The sequence below is a fragment of the Echinops telfairi genome, unplaced genomic scaffold (assembly GCF_000313985.2).
Source record: "Echinops telfairi isolate 266 unplaced genomic scaffold, ASM31398v2 ScPeMD7_7458;HRSCAF=8496, whole genome shotgun sequence".
NCBI lineage: Eukaryota > Metazoa > Chordata > Mammalia > Afrosoricida > Tenrecidae > Echinops > Echinops telfairi.
Window position 1 is genome coordinate 14,623,862 of NW_022111358.1, and position 16,798 is coordinate 14,640,659.

Here is a 16,798-nt window from a genome sequence, read left to right on the forward strand (position 1 = left end):
CCATCCAGCTGATTGCAACTCAGAGAGACCTTGAAGGGCTGGGGTAGGAGAAACAGCCTTGAGGGCTTTCGAGGGGAATAGAAAGCCTCATATTTTTCCTGAGTGCAACACTCGGCAATTTAAATACTGCTGGAATGGTCAAGAGAGGCCGCAAAAGCAGGTATCTCCACTTTATCCCAGACTATGGGCTATATAGCACAGAAGTTTTTAATTGCCAGGAAGAAACCTGAATAACTTTTTTGTTTTTTAAAAAGAGGATGGTAGGCCAAATAAGTTTGGGAACCTAATGCTGTATGTCATTTCAGTATAGTGGACAATGACGGAAATATTAACTCGTCACTACTGTACAATTTATTTGGTTATAAGTTGTGGAAATTCAGTGGGCAACAATAACATTTTGTGTTTAATAAGAGAATAAAAGTGTCAGATCAATGAAAGTAATAAGGAAACTATCACCTATTTCTGTGTCAAAGCAAAAAGGACGGGATCATGAAACATTCATTCAGTCACACACACACACGCTTAGGTTCTGAGCACAATTACTTGGTATCATGGGTGAATCACAATACAAAAGTCAGTGATTTAGAAGCAACTGTATCTAAGTTTGATGGCACTTAAACTGTACCACAGTGTTGTGCCTAACGTAGGAAATTATCAACTACTCTGGAGTCCAAGTTATGATTAAATGTATTTGTCGGTGTACTGATGTAATTCTGCTACAAAATTTATTTTGGAGAGGGGGTGGTAAGATATTTTTTACTGAATTATTTATTTTGAGGTGCAAAATATACAGTATATACATCTAACTTGTATATCTTGAGGAAATTTTACATTGAACACAGTCATGTAATCATTACCCAGATCCAGGTAAGAACATTATCAGAAAACCCTGGTAGCACTAATTTTCACTCCTCACCAAAATAAACCAACAAACACCACCATCAGTGACTTCGATTAGCATAGACTGGCGCTGTTTATGCCAAACACCACTGTAGATGCTAGGGATAGGGCATTGAATTCAAATGTTAACAGTATGATCCTTCATGTGGAAAGTGGTATGTTGTGAACAGCTGGGAAGGGTCATAGTTTACAGGTGTAGTTTTACATAGGGTGATAGGAGAAGGCCTCACTAACAGGTGGCATTTGATTAAAAAAAAGCTATGGAGGAGAGAAACATCATGTAGGCCCTACCATTCCCAGGATTTTCCCACAAATGACCCAGTGTTAATGACATGGTCTTTTAACTTCTCTGAGCCTCAAATTCATCTTTCCTATAAAAGGGTAATACTACTATCTATCACCATGAAAGCTGTAAAGGGAGAAAGACGAGGCTGTCTACTCTTGTCAAGATTTCAAGCCTCGGAAAACCAAAGGAGCAGTTCTCTCTATCCCACGGGGTTGCTCTGAGTCGGCATCAACTCAATGGCATTGAGTTTTTCATGACAGATTTAAGATAAAACTGATTACGGGGCAAAAATGCTTAGAATGAAATGATAATGCTTCGTAAGTATCAGAAGATTTAAAAACCTTGTAAGGTCTTTGCTAAGTAAGCACTACACTCCTTTAAGAACTATCTCTATGGGATCAAGTCAACAACAGCAACTTGAAAGCAAGGCACCTTGGGGGAACAGTCAGTTTCTATTAGTGAGGGTAAGAGCAGTTGCACAACTCCACGTATGCAATCCATGTGATTAAACTGTACATGCAAAAGCTGTTCAATTAGTGTATATTTTGCTGTATATATTCTCAACAACAAAATAAATAAGACAGAGAAAAAAAATAATCCCAATAATATGAACAACAAAAAATACCCAAATTCACTGCCATTAAGTCAATTCCAACTCAGTGACTGTGCATAATCCAGTGGTACAATGGGGACATTGCTCAGCTGCCAAGCAAAAGGGCGACAGTTGAACCTACCAGCTAGAGGAAAATGTAGCCATCTACTTGCAATAACCACTCCTTTTCCCTTAGTTTGTTTTATTACGGTGGCTTGTGTTTTGCTGTGATGCGGAGGTTATGTGCTGGGAAAGGACAGCATGCGTGGTAAGGTGGGGGCCAAGGAAAAAGAGGAAGGCCCTCGCCCAGATGGACTGACACAGGGGGGCCACAATGGACTCAAACATTAGAACAATTGTGAGGATGGTGCAGGACTAGGTGATGTTTCCTTCTGTTATACATAGGGTTGCTATGAGCCAGAACCAACGTAGCAGTACCTACCAACTTCCATAAAGATCATAGCTTTAGTAATGCTATGACGGCAGTTCTCCACTGTCCTAACAAACCAAAACCACAGCCACCAAATCAATTCCAACCCATAGAGACCACACAAGGCAGAGGGATGACTTTGTTAGCAGCAAATTGACTAATTGCACCATCAGAGCTGCTTAGATAAAAACTGGGGTTTTTGGAAATCCAGACAAGTATTGGGTCATTTTTCTTTTTCAGATTCTAGACAAGTTTTAAAATTAAAGTCTACATTACCTAGCATTAAAATTAGCCTGTATCTTGCTTCCTTTTCCTCTTTCTCTGTCGAAAATGAACTATGGTAGTTCTTAAAGAGGCTGGCTTTACTCTGTTAATTGGGGTCTGCCTAGTCTCTAAAATAAAACGAAAATTCTCTGCGGTCCAAGTGAACAAAAGTTTAGAGAAAATGGTTCATTATGTAGGAATTTATCAGAATATACTGGGGGAGGGCACTACCATTGATTTTTACCAGCTTGTTTTTCAGCTCCAAGTAACTAATAAGTATTCTCATTCAAAACGGTATTTTTTAAAAAAGAAAAACTTTAAATATCGCAAGGTTTGAAAACTTAGTATGGAATTTACAAAAGTGTCAGTGACAAGAAATGAGAAACCGAAAAGAGAGAATTTTTAAAAATTAGAACTTTTTAATTAAAAGAAACAAAAACACTTGAATTTTTTGCTGAGATAAAACCAGTCTAATGTAACACATTTATAAATGGGTCTGGAACGAGAAATAGAGAGTTTTAAATTCCAGATCTAAAGTTGAAATTAATTTATTTCTAAGGTTCAAATACATTGGCTGCAACAATGGGCTCAAATACAACAATTATTAAGATAGCACATGACTGGACAGTATTTCTTTCTGTTGTCCTTAAGTATGCCCATGAGTAGGAATGACTTGTTGGCACTTAACAATAAACAATCAACTGGAAAATGTCAACTTCATGCCAACAAGCTAAAATATATTGCAAGATTGAGTAATAAGAAGAAAAGTGGCACATCAGTTTCAATGACAAGAGAAGGATTATTTAGTGAAAAATTATGCAAATATAAAAAATTGGTTCTAAATTAAAAAGAAAGGGAAGCAGGAGTAATCTTAAGCAGTTTATCAAAAACTTCAGTATAATGAATGCAGTACTCCAAAGAGACCTATCTATATAGTTCTAGAACTTTAAAAAATAATACAGCAATAAATTACTCTGGAAAATCACACATAAGCTGATAACTACACATCAGAAAAAATATAACAAAATTGGATAGATTCATTAACTAAGCACTTAGAGTAATCAAAGATTTGTATTAAAAAAGAGAGTGAGCTGAAAAGTGAAAGAGGAAAAAGAGTTAAACAAGTTTTAAAATATTAGAATGAGGGTATCAACCTTTAAACTCTGAAAGAAAATTTAAAACAAATGAACAAAGTAGTGCTTTATTTAATGGGCTATATAACCTTACTGAACTCATTAGCCCAAGACATAGTAAAAATTAAAAACTTTGCATAAATTAATCAATGCAGCCTTATTGGGAAAATGATGACAAATAAGTCTAAGAGGATATCCCTCCATATTTTAGAATAGTATTGGATCATCAAGAGTCCCAGTATATGCTGAGAGGCTAGCAATGGAGTCTACCCTGGGGCACCTTGGAAGAAAGGCTGCAAGATTATCTTCTGAAAAATTAGCTACTGAACATATCATAGAGCACCGTTCTGCTCTGACATATGGGTCGCCATGAGCCAGAACTGACCCAATTCTAGACTGACTGGTTACCGGAATAATAAGCATTTCTACTTTCTGACACCTATACATTGTGCTTTAGATTTAAAAAGTTATATGTTAACATTGTAAGGTAGGAAAAATGAAAAGCTGGCCACCTAGAGAAATTTTCTTAAGATTCTAGCACTAGGTTAACTTACTGTATATATAAGCCGAGTTTTGCAGCACATTTTTAATGCAGTTTTTATGGTAAAATTAGGTGCCTTAGCTGATATTCAAGTTATCTAATACATGGTATTTACCCAAGGCTACACGATAATTAAGAAAAATTTAAGAGTTCCTGTTTGGAGTTCCAAAGATGTAAAATGCAGGAGAGAACTAGAGACTGGTCAGGTAAGCCAGCAAGTTGGCAAAACCCCTTATGCAATAGGAAAGGAGTGTAACAAATGTGCTGACATGATGGATGAATGTATGGATTGTGATAAGAGCTCTAAGAGCTCCCAATAAAAGTAGTTAATAAAACAAACAAACAAACCAGAAAGGAGTAGAATAGTTAACTCTGCTGTTGATGTCTTACATTAACTCTAGTCCTGGGCCAGGTTATCTGGGTGTACTGAGCAGTTATAACAGAGTGTGGGTTAGTACTTAATACATTCTCAATTTGCAAATTCATGAGCAAGAACACAAAAGCATACATAGTCTGTTTGGTACAAGTTTCAAAGAAAGAGGCCTTTCTAGGGGCACTTTACAAAAGATGTGTGAAACACAAACCTGAAAGAAACTTTAACAACGGTGACCCAATGCATAACCACTCCTTATTTTCCCCCACATATGTAAACAGGTGTGCAAAGGGAAAGAATAAAGTGGACATTAAAACAAAACTATATTCCACTCCAATATCGAAAGCAAACTAACAAGAAAAACTTTATTATTTATCATGCTTTGTTAAGGACTAAGCTATATCAACCTCTATTTCCTTTAAAAATGATCTAGCATGACTTAGAATGCTTCATCAAAGCAAGTTAATTTTTGGTCTATTTTAATTTGATCAGAGAGTAAGTGAGCATCCCCCAACCCCCCAGTATTCTTTTTCCCCCTGTGAAGAATAACCAGCCCTTATCAATATTGTCTAGCATGCTCTTTTCCTAGATTACTTTTGTTAGCCTCCCCACTCCCCAGCCCCAAAAGCAAGTAGAATAATATTATCTAAGGTTGGACTTAAATGTGTGTCACAAGATCACATGGTTAACACAGAAACATACATGCAGAAACAAATGGATTCAGGACTGCACAGTCAGAAGCTTGCAGCAAGATGCAACTGTCTTTCCTGATCAGTCAGTTAATATTACAGGGAAGGGTTAAAGAAATGGAAGACCTACTAAAGGGGGAAAAAATTAAAGTTTGGGGAAGAAGCTGGAAGGGAAGAGAGTTAAAAACAAAGTAAAATCTCTCTGAGGAAGCAAATTAAAAGAGACAGTAAAAATTTCATCATTAAAAAAAATTCCACCATAAATCACTATAAATGTGCTTTGAAATTGTAACTATAGAGCTATTTTATGTGCGACCTTTTCTTGTTGAACCAAAAGCAAGAAAAGTAACCTTTGGTACCAGAAGCCTAACTGTGCTAGTAGTGGAAACAGAATCCTTCAAAAGAGGTCATATAAAATTGCTTAATCTTGATGGTACTTTGTGGTAAAATCATGAGCCAGTACTGAAAGAAGATCTAGTGGCCAGCCGTTTCAAAAACTAAGCTATTGGGTGTGGTTCTTTGATTCTGAAAAGAGAAACTACAGTAAGCCGTGGTAGTTTTGACAACGCCTTTAATGATAAAGAAGTGTGCTTAACATGTATTTCCAGTGTTCATTATCGTAAAGTTTATCAGTTTAACGCGGCCTACAAACAAGAGATCCTGAAAGCAGGAAGCTTTTCGGTAGAACTGACGCAATACAAGCCATTGCAGTTACTGCACAGCTTAATGCAAACCCTCCAGAGTCCACGTTGACAAATTCTTTAACAAGCCCTGCGGTTACAGGGAAGCTGGTTTCACTCTGACTCATTCCAGCTCAAACAGTTTACTGGAAATGAAGGGGAGGGGGAATTTTCAGAGAAGTCATGTGATGGCCAGACAAACCACAACCAGTAAAGGTTCAGCAGAGTCAAAAACAGGTCCCAGCAGCAGTTGACACCCAGAGGGTTCAAATGGCTCTACATTACATGAAACTGTTTGGTTTCAGATCACCTACACTACAATCCCCCCGCAGAAATCTGCGTACCTTACGTAGATACTTCACAGAGGGCTAAACAAGTAGGCATTGACACGGTGTGGCCAACTGAAAACACTTCATAGGCAAATGAGGCAAACAGAAAGTAGCATAAAAGGAATATTTCAAACATTTAGTGAGTGTATAGATAATGATCATAAATCTGTTTCCTTCATCTCTAAGGTCAAACAATCAAATATACAGTATCTTATTATCACAGATTCAAAAGAACCTTTGGACTCTGAAGGTGTTCATTGAGAGCAGATGCATTCTAATGCATAAAAGGAAAAAGTACTGGCCAAAAGATAAGAAATACCATAAGAAGTTACTAATTTCACCTGTTTTTCACTAATAAAGTGAAATAACTTGAAATTCTCAAACAGGGCAGGGATTCCTTATGCTTTAAACGATTGAGCACATCCCAGTAAGGTTTAACACCTGGTTTGCTGCTGGGCATCCGGCTCTAGGGAGACATCTGCCACACATAACAGAGGCAAACATTGCCTGGTCTTGAGTTCCACTGCTGCGGCGATTTCTGGCGCCATCTCACCCAGCGGGCTCATCTTCCAGCACTGTATTGGACAATATTTTGTTCTGATCCATAAGGTTTTCACTGGCTAATTTTAGGAAGTAGATACCCAGATTTGTGGTTCTAGTTTCTCTTGGTGTGGGAGCTCCTCTGTAACCTGACCCTCCCGAGTAACCCTGCTAGTACTTGTAGCCAAGACAGCACAACAAACTGGCAGCTGGGTGGTACATGGGCTTAGTAGTAAAACAATTTGGTAAGTTAATGCCAATATGTAGAGTAAGTGGCAATTATTGATACATCTAAACACTGTACCCCTAACTAGAACCTAGAAAAGGGTTCCTTTTAAGTAAGGGAAATTAAAACAAGCTACTACTCCACCTGAAGAAAGATTTCTGCATTCTTTTAAAAGGTGAAGTTTCAAGGTTTCGACAGTGTGATTTTAAGTACAGGAACAATAGGGACACAGTAAATTTTACATTATCAGCAGCCTAACATTCTGGGAAAAAGAAACCAAGTAGCTAGGACATTTGGACAGATGGTGTTTAGAAAAGCAAAATTATTCAAACCATACTCTTCTAAGTAATATGTACAACATTCCTAACCTTATTGGGCAATCTTTAAAAATGAAAATCCCACAACTACTACCATACTCCATGTCATTCCATCAGTAATGTTGGCCACCACCGTAAAAGATTAGCTCTAAGAGGATACATTCATCAAATAAGTTATTCTAGTTTTCAAGCTATTATTACTAATGTGCCTAACTTTTCCCCCTTTGACTATATTCAATTACCTATATCCTCGAGTATAAACCAAGTTTTGCAGCACATTTTTAATGCAGTTTTTGTGGTAAAATCAGGTGCCTCAACTGATATTCGGGCTGGCTTCGACTCAAGTGTATACGGTAATAGAATAAGTAAATAAGTCAAAAACTAATTTCTGCATTTATGGTTTTTCACACTTTATTTTCAGCAGAGTATGGTAAAATGCTAAATTCTGTCTCTTAATACTCTTGCAGCATTTATTCAAAACACCTATTGCACAAGTAGTATCTGTAAGACTAGGCAGAAATTGTTGAAAATACGCACATTTTTCAGAGCTGGTCTAAGTCCTGGGAGAGATAAAAAAGTTACATAAATAGCATTACAATAAGACAGTAATCAGTGGCACAAGAAAGAAACAGCTAGGATGCTAAAGAAACTCAGAAGAAATAATTTCCAGGGGTGTAAGGGAGTCACAGAACTTTTTTTTTTCTTTCCCCTTTCCTCCTTCCCCCAGAAAATTTTTGTATTGTTTTGCTTTTAGTCACAGAACATTTCATGAAGATGTACCATAGAAACTTGAAACGCAAGTAGAAATCAGAAAAGTGGATATGAATATGGCAGGAAATGACAGTGTAAGCACGGCTATAAAGAGGAACAATTCTACATATGGGAAAAAATGAATTACATTTCACCATTTTAAGCCTTTAAAACTGCAGTTTATGAAATTACAACCCACTTGCTCTTGCTGAATGGGTATCTCATGTATTCCTTATAGGAAAATCTGAACATGATCAATCAAGAGGCTGAAGAATCATTAAAGGGAAATAAAAATGGATATGTAGAGATTAAGGATCAAGTAATAGAGGAAATGAAGTTTAATTTTCACTCTTTTTAATATTCTTATTTGCTGTTGAGAATGTACACAGGAAAACATATAACACAGCTTCAGTGAAACCAATTCATATCCTTCAATTTACACAACCGTTCACACTCTCTTTTGATGATAAAGTCTGAACCAGCAGCGGGAGGACAAAGGAGAAGGTACATTTGAAGAAAACATAGCACAGAATCAGTAGGTTTTATAGAATGAGGGACAAGGGATTTAATGACTTAGATTTTGGCCAAAGGTGATTGTGAGGACAACAGTAGCATAACGGAAATTAGAAACAAAGAGGAAAAAGATCCTAAAGAGAATAATTAAGCTTTCAAGAAATAGTCCACAAAGCACAGAAATAGATATCTGGATCTAGCTTTTATAAACGATATTAGAGTTGCTCAAGGTCATAGGAAGCTACATTCATTTAGGTCTACTTCCCACAGATTATAGGGAAAGCATGAAGGAAAGCCAAGGGACGAAGGAAGTCAGTTTAATAGAAAAACACTGCCTAATCTCAATGCCATGGTCACAAAATCAAATCATAAGGAATCTGAATACTAGTCAATGCTTTTATCTTTTTGCTTCAAACATTAGTCAAATTTGGAATTTAAACAAATACTTAGCTTTAAAATTGTTACCTAGTAACAGTAAAATCATACCCTTTAATCTAAATGGAGTGCACATGGCAAAGCAATGAGAGCCAATGAATAATTCCACTAAAGGGGTTTTACTTTCAAGAATGTGTGTGTGTATGTGTGTGTGTGTGTATCACCATTTTCTGACTCTTAAAGAGATTCTACCATTTAATCTACCCATAGTTATTGATTTAGTATATATTTGCTGTTTTAGTTACAATTAGTAAAAACTTCTCCTTATTTAAATGTATCCGTCATGTTGGGAGTTTTACAAAACAGATATACCTAAAAGCAGTGGTAATTAAGGCTATGTGTCAACTCAACTGGGTCATAATTCTCAGATGTTTGGCAGCTTTGCAATGATAGAGTTGTCCTCGATATGTGAAGAGAGGGTGCAATCACTTGTGTAATTAAAAAAAACATGCAAATATGAGGAGGGAAATAACACAAGCAAAGATCCTAAACAAATCTGAGACTGAGAAAAAAAGAACTGTTTTCAAGTTAATGAATTTTGGGAGTAGGGGTGGTAGTGAAATCCTCTCAAACTGTCATAAATTTATTTGCAAAGTAAAAAAAAACAACTAAAACAAATAGGAAGGTGCCACAATATAGTATCAAACAGCTGGTCTAAGATTATATCAACAATAAAAATACAAAATAACTCCTTCCCAGCAGGACCTCTGAAGACAGAGGGCACAAAAGCAATGTGGTGAAGAAAGCTGATGGTGCCCATCTATCAAGAGATACAGCATCTAGAGTCTTAAAGACTTGAAGATAAGCAAGTGGCCATCTAGCTGAAAAGCAACAGAGTCCACATAGAAGAAGCACACCAGCCTATGTGATTGTGAGGTGTCGATAGGATCAGGTATCAGGTATCAAAGAACAAAAAATCATATCATTGTGAATGAGGGGAGTGTGGAGACCCAAAGCCCATCTGTAGGCAACTGGACCTTACAGAAAGGTGGCGGGGAGGAGATGAGCCAGTCGGGGTGCAGTATAGCAACGATGAAACATACATCGTTACTTTAGTTCTTTAATGCTTCCTTCCCCCACTATCATGACCCCAATTCTACCTTAGAAATTCGACTAGACCAGAGCATGTACACTGCTATAGATAAGAGGTGGAAACACAGGGAATCCAGGACACATAAACCCATCAGGACCAATAATGAGTGTCGATACCAGGAGGGGAAAGGGAAAGTGTGGGGAGAGAGGGAACCAATCACAATGATTTACATATATACCCTCCCAGGGGGACGGACAACAGTAACATGGGCGAACGGAGACAGCAGGTGGTGTAAGATATGAAAATAATAATAATTTATAATTTATCAGAGGTTCATAAGGGTGGGAGGGTGGGGGAGGTAGAGAAAAAGAGGCACTGATACCAAGGGCTCAAACAGAAAGAAAATATTTTGACAATAATGATGGCAACTTATGTACAAATGTGCTTGATACAATTGATGGATGGATTATTTTAAGAGCTTTAAGAGCCTCCAATAAAATGATTAATTTTTTTTTAAAAAAAGAGAGAAAACTAGGATGAGTTTGGCTCTGAAATACTCTGGCTGTTTCTTTATTTACAAATCAGGGCTAGTACCATCTACTTCAAAGTTTATTAAAAACTTTATTCTTGTGCCTAACACACATAATTTTATTGACTCCATAGGAAGAAAATAGGGAACATATTCGGACTCATAGTGATCCTATAGGACAGGGTAGAACTGTCCCTGTGGGTTTCTGAGACTGTAACTCTTTATAGGAGGAGAAAACCTAGTCTTTTCAACATAAGGAAATGTGAAATTAGTGGAAAAGAAATGTATAGTTAACCTAAAATGGCTATTCTTTTTTTTTTTTTTTTCAAGGGCAGAGAGGTTTAATCAGGAACGCAGCTCCGGGGAACACCCTGGAGAATCTTGCAGGAACTTGAAGGGCCTCCATCAGCATTCCACGTGGAAGGGTATTCCTCCAAAAGGGCAGTTTCCTTCAGGAGGCAGGCTCTCCAGTTGCGGTTGAAGCTGAGTATGGTCGCCGTCTCCGCATCGCTCAACTGGAAGTCGAAGACCTGGAAGTTCTCAACAATGCATTTGGGATTCGCAGACTTGGGGATCACGACCACATTCCTCTGGATAGGGAAGCGGATCAGAACCTGGGCAGGGGTGATGTTATGCTTTGCAGCAATCTCCTTAATCTTGCAGTGTTCCAGCAGCAAAGGGTCCTCTGGTCGGACCCAAGGTCTGTCTGGAGAGCCCAGGGGGCTGTAGGCAGGGACTGTGATGCCCTTGGACTGGCAGTACTGGATCAGCTTCTCCTGCGTGAGGTATGGATGATACTCCACCTGGTTGTCACTGGCTTGTGTTTCAGTCCAGATTTGTTCAAGAGCCTCTCAATCTGGAAGTGGTTGAAGTTGGAGATGCCAATGGCTTTCACCTGCCCCTCGTCCAATAGCTCCTCCATGGCCTCCCAGGCATCCACGAACGTTGCTTTGCTGTAGAGCAGGTTGCCTGCATCGTCTTTGGGGAGGAGCTCCTTCCCAGGGTTCAGGTCCTGAGGCCAGTGTATTAGGTAGATGTCCAGATAGTCCAGTTTCCGATCGAGGGCCTTCCAGCAGGCTTCCTTCACCAGGGGCCTCTCCAAGAAGGGGGACCACAGCTTGTTGATGATGAAGAGGTCCTCACACTTCACCACCTTCTCTTTGAGCTTCTCCTGGATGGCCCCGCCCACCTCGCTCTTGTTCCCGGACACAGGGTGCAGTCAAAGTGGCGGTACCCAGCATCAATGGCTGCCTTCACGGCCACCTCGACTTGGCCTGGGGCAGACTTCCAGGTACCCAGGCCCACGATGGGCATCTTCTTGGCTTTGGTGAGGAGCTCCATGCAGGTGGCCATGGTCAGTGCAGTGTGGCAGGGGAGCTGACTAAAATGGTTATTCTAATGATCAGTTTTAAAGGATGAAAACAGTGAAACCTCTTAATCACCTGAAATATTGTGCACTGTCTAGTTCCATGACTGAACACAAACTAGAATTATACTAAATCTAGTAAAAAAGTCACTAACATAATCAAGGTCATAAGATACAAACAAACAAACAAACAAACAAAAAAAACCTTAAATGTTTCTGAGAGAAGAAATGTTCAGTCTTTTGTTGGCCAAATTAAATGGATAAAATGAATCATGATTTACTTCTTCATGTTCTAGAAAATATAAACTCTTTGGAAGTTAATCCTTTAGATGGTAATAAGCTTACACAAATGTTTTATTTATAATCTTAAATTTAAAAACTTGTATCATTCAGTCCAATGTTGTAACCCATGTGGGGAACGCTGTTTATGGATACTTTATAGAATAAGGTGCTTTTTCTGTTTGGAATAGCAATTCCATTGTAGATAATTAAAACTGGCAGAAAGTTCTTTTTCTATACTGAGTCAAGATGGACCTCAGATGAATTTCACCCATTGCAGTTTATACAAGGTTTCTCCTATATATGGGCTTTCTGCTAAAAGGATTGGCTGGACCACAATTTTACAAGATTATAATCTTAATCCATTATGTAATTAACAAACAAACAAGAAGAAAGCACTGTGATAATCTCTTTTTGAAGATTTAATACCAGATTAGTACCAAAGACTTGGGGACTGATGATGCCCTAAATGTTCAACTCTTCCACGATGCTATTCCCCTCCATCTCCTCGGTCCCCTTGAGCACATCCCCTCAGGTTTCTGGGTTCTGTAAATTGCTGCAACGTCCCACAGAAACTCATGAAAGTTTGAAGAAATGTCTCACTTGGTGGTGGATGCTATTCTCTACAAAATTAGAAGGCCAGGCAAAGGTAAGCCAGAGGACTCACTCCGCTACTAGTTCTTGCCGGTGATTAAATCACTCCTCCTGCCTCTCAGGGGGCTTATTTAATACTAGAAGGATGGAATTACAGAGACATCTGCTCACAATAACTCACAGGCTAATCCTACTATGCCCATGCAGGACAAGGTCTTTTGGTGGGAGTTAGGTTCAATATCAATAGTGCAATCCCTATCTTTTAAAGATTTATAACTATAATAATCTATTCTCTACCCCTGGACTTAATTTTATTTATGCACATACGACCTGGGGCCTCTGGCAGTAGGCACTGGCCTTCTACCTATCTACACCAGCCAGACTTCTCAACCTCTCCAGAAGCAACTTTTCTCCTCTCCGCTGTAGCATATTATTCTTTATATCTATTACAAGGAACAGTAACCAGTATAACCATTAAACAAAGATCAGCAGTTCAAAGCCACCCGTCACTCCAAGGGAAAAAGATAGCGTTTTCTACTCCTGTAGAGCTAAGTCTCAGAAACTCACAGGGGCAGTTCTATCACCCCAGCCTATAGGCTCATTGTGAGTCAGCATCGACTCTGGATTACTGTTTTTTTAGTAGATAATACCCTCCAAATATCACATAAGGGATAATGGCTGGAAGGGCCATATTCTTTGACTCTAATTCACCCACTGCCATCAAGTTGATTCTGACCTTATAAAACCAAAACACTCATTGCCATCAAACCTAAGATTGATTATAGTGATGACTGCATAACTCTTTTGTTTTGTTCTTTCATTTTTTCAGAACTCCTTTAATATATTTAAACCATTGTGTTGTGTTATACACAAAGTATGTATCAACAAGAGTTTAAAAAATAGCAGAGTTGAGTCCATCTACACAAAGTTCAAAAAACAGGCAACGCGTGTTGCTTAGTGATACGTATAGTCATCAAGTCAATGTCTGCTCACAGTGACCTACAGAGCAAGGCAGACTTGGCTCTGTGGGTTTTTCTAGACTGTAACTCTTTACTGGAGTTATAGTCTTGTCTTCTGTGAAGTGGCTGGTGGTTTTGAACTCCTAATCTTGGGGTTTGCAGCCCAAGACAAAACCACTGCCCCACCAGGGCTTCACAGCAACCCTATTCAAAAACAAACAAACAAACTGTCTGCTATCCAGTCAATGTCCACTCATAGTGACCCTCTAGGAAGTGCAGAACTGCCGTTTCTGTGGATGTAAATCTTTACAGAAGCAGACAGTCTTATTTTTCACAGTGAGCTGTTTCAAACAGCTAATCTCCAAAGTAGCAGCCCAATGTATAACCCAGTAAGCTACTAGGGTTCCATATGATGCAAACAGGGTGTGTAAAACCACTCACAGGATTTATGTGACCTTGAAGCCATTGGTTGATTATAAAGCAAATTAAGTGGTTGTGGCCTATCAAGAAGATTGGTCAATTTGCTGTGCCTCCAGGTACTTGGCAGGCATCCAGGGGTTAAACACAAGTAAAAGTCTCAATATTAAATGGAAATCTCTAATCCCACTGTTCTCTAGCATAGTTTAGAAAGTCAGCTGTGGAGCTTATATTACTTAGAGAAATAATGGGAGAATTGTTCACTCGAGAAACCAAACTATCCTTAAGGAAATCAATGAATACTGCTATATGAAGCTGCTCAATAAATATGCAAATCTGTCACTCCATCTTTGGATGCAGAAGCCTCCCTATCACCAAGCCATTGAAAGCATAGTTTTGATCCTTTAAAATGACTTATTCTTATACAAAACAATGGCCTCTCAATTGGCAAGAAATTGGAAAATCTAATAGGATACTTTTAAAAAGACCTATACTCCATCTAAAAGCTTCTCTAGAGAAATAAAGGAAAAATATAGACTGAAGTCAACAGAGGGCATTCAAACCAAAACTTGAATCCACCCCCATTGACTCTAACTCATACTGACCCTAGAGGACAGAGTAGAACTCTTTCCCCCAGATTTTCTAAGGCTGTAAGTCTTGGCACAGAGAATAATAGCCTCATCTTTCTTCTGTGGAGCAGGTGGTGGGGCTTGAACCATTGACCCTGTGGTTAACTCAAAACTCACTGGCATCTAGTGGGGTCCAACTCACAGTGACTCTTTCGGACAGGGTAGAACTGCCCCTGTGGGTTTCTAAGACTGTTAAGTCTTTATGGGAGTAGAAAGTACTATCTTTCTCCCGTGGAATGGCTAGTAGTTCTGAACTATTGATTCTGAGGTTAGCAGCCCAAAGCATAACCACTACAACACCAGGGCACCATTCCACTAGGACTCCTTAAATAAGGAGAGAGACTTACAAGCCCCAGAGAGACTTGAACCCTAACCCTGGTTTACAAGACCAGTGCTCTAACCTCTGAGTATAGGGTCTCACCAGGCGGCCTTAGTCCTCTTAATATTATAGCAGAAGCCTGTAGGCAATCAAGCAATACCTTCTATATTCTATGGGGAAAAACATACTTTTCAATATAGAAACTCGATGTTCAGCTAATCAATTAAATGTGACAGAAAAACGCAAGCATTTTTCAGAATAAAAAGCTTACACTTTCACATTTTCAGCCGACTCATTTGTTCCCAGGAAACTACTGGCAGATGTTCAACCAAAATTCAGGAGTAAATAAGAAAAAGAATAACAAAGGATTCAAAACAAGGGGGGAGCAAAAGGAAATGATAGTATGACAACTGTGCAGAAGGCCAAGAGAACAAACAGCAAATCCAGATGGGAATAGAAGGGAAGGCTCTAGAATGATGATCCCAAGAGAAAAATAGAATTGATATTTTATAGGTCTCTTCAAACAGGAAGTGATATTGAGAAGTGTTTTACAGAGCTGGTAGAGAGGCAAAGACAAGCCAGAGATTTCAAGAAACTATGCAAATGTAAAAAAATGTTAATTGTAAGAAAAATGACAAGCTTTGCGAAAAGAAAAATTACAATTGGCTTAACAGAGGACAATATTTATACACAATTAATTTTAAGGAATATAGGACATACATCAATCTATCAACTCATCAACAACCTGCACTTTTAGTAACTGACAGTCTGATATATCTGAATTTACTTAGGTCTATTGTAGATACTCTCCTGTCTGTTGTGGCCGCAGTACATAAGAACATCGAATGGCCCTGGACAAGTATTTCAAATAGGATGGAGCAAGGAAGAATTGCCAATAAATATTAAAACCTTTCTGTAAAAGACTGCCTGGAAATAAGACATTCCGTTTCAGACGATCAGATCTCATATTAATTACAAAAGGCAGAAAAATACCTTTAACCAAATGATCCAGCTAACATCATGATGTAGCTCATGGGAGGCACCAAGAGGAGTGCATGCAGACACCTCCACACAGTTATCAGTCAGAATGAACTGAAACAAAAAGTTTAACCTAAATCTAAGCACAAGGAAAAATTTAGAGAAAATGAAATTGAGGAATGTTCTGAAAAATAATTTGTCTGGATTCTAACAAACTACTGATGCCATAAAACACTGCAATGGGAGGAGAGGACAGGGAAGTTTTCTACAGAGTACTAAATAAAGAGGCATGGCAACTAAATGCAGCTGTATAAACTACTGTTGGGTGGCACTGGATGATGCACGTAGATGTTCCTGAATTGGAGAACGCTTTGCTGAGGTTATTTTTGCCACAATTAAAATTTTTTTTACATGAATTAAAAAGAAAAAATCCTTGGGCCAAGTGGGAATATTTGGCTGTGGACAAAGCTCGATGTATGTGAAATGTACACTGTGGTTTTGCAAGAGACTGCTCAAATTTGAACACACAGGGAGAATGGCTGGCTATTCTATAGCCATACTACATATTTAAAGAGTGTTTCCAGTTGTGTTGATTGGAGTTGCTTGCAGCGTTTTTAAAAAAAGGTCATTTGATATAGAAATGGTTTTTTCCCTCCTTGTACAGAATGGTTTTTAACTTTTGTGGCATGAGATTCCT

General features: G+C 38.6%; 1 protein-coding gene and 1 pseudogene across 1 annotated transcript in view; both read right to left on the minus strand.

Moving 5' to 3' along the window:
* VMP1 (vacuole membrane protein 1) overlaps positions 1 to 16,798 on the minus strand; it is a 115,339-nt gene that overhangs the window by 43,193 nt on the left and 55,348 nt on the right. The gene's annotated exons all lie outside the window — the stretch shown is intronic.
* LOC105979017 lies at positions 10,902 to 11,913 on the minus strand (annotated as a pseudogene).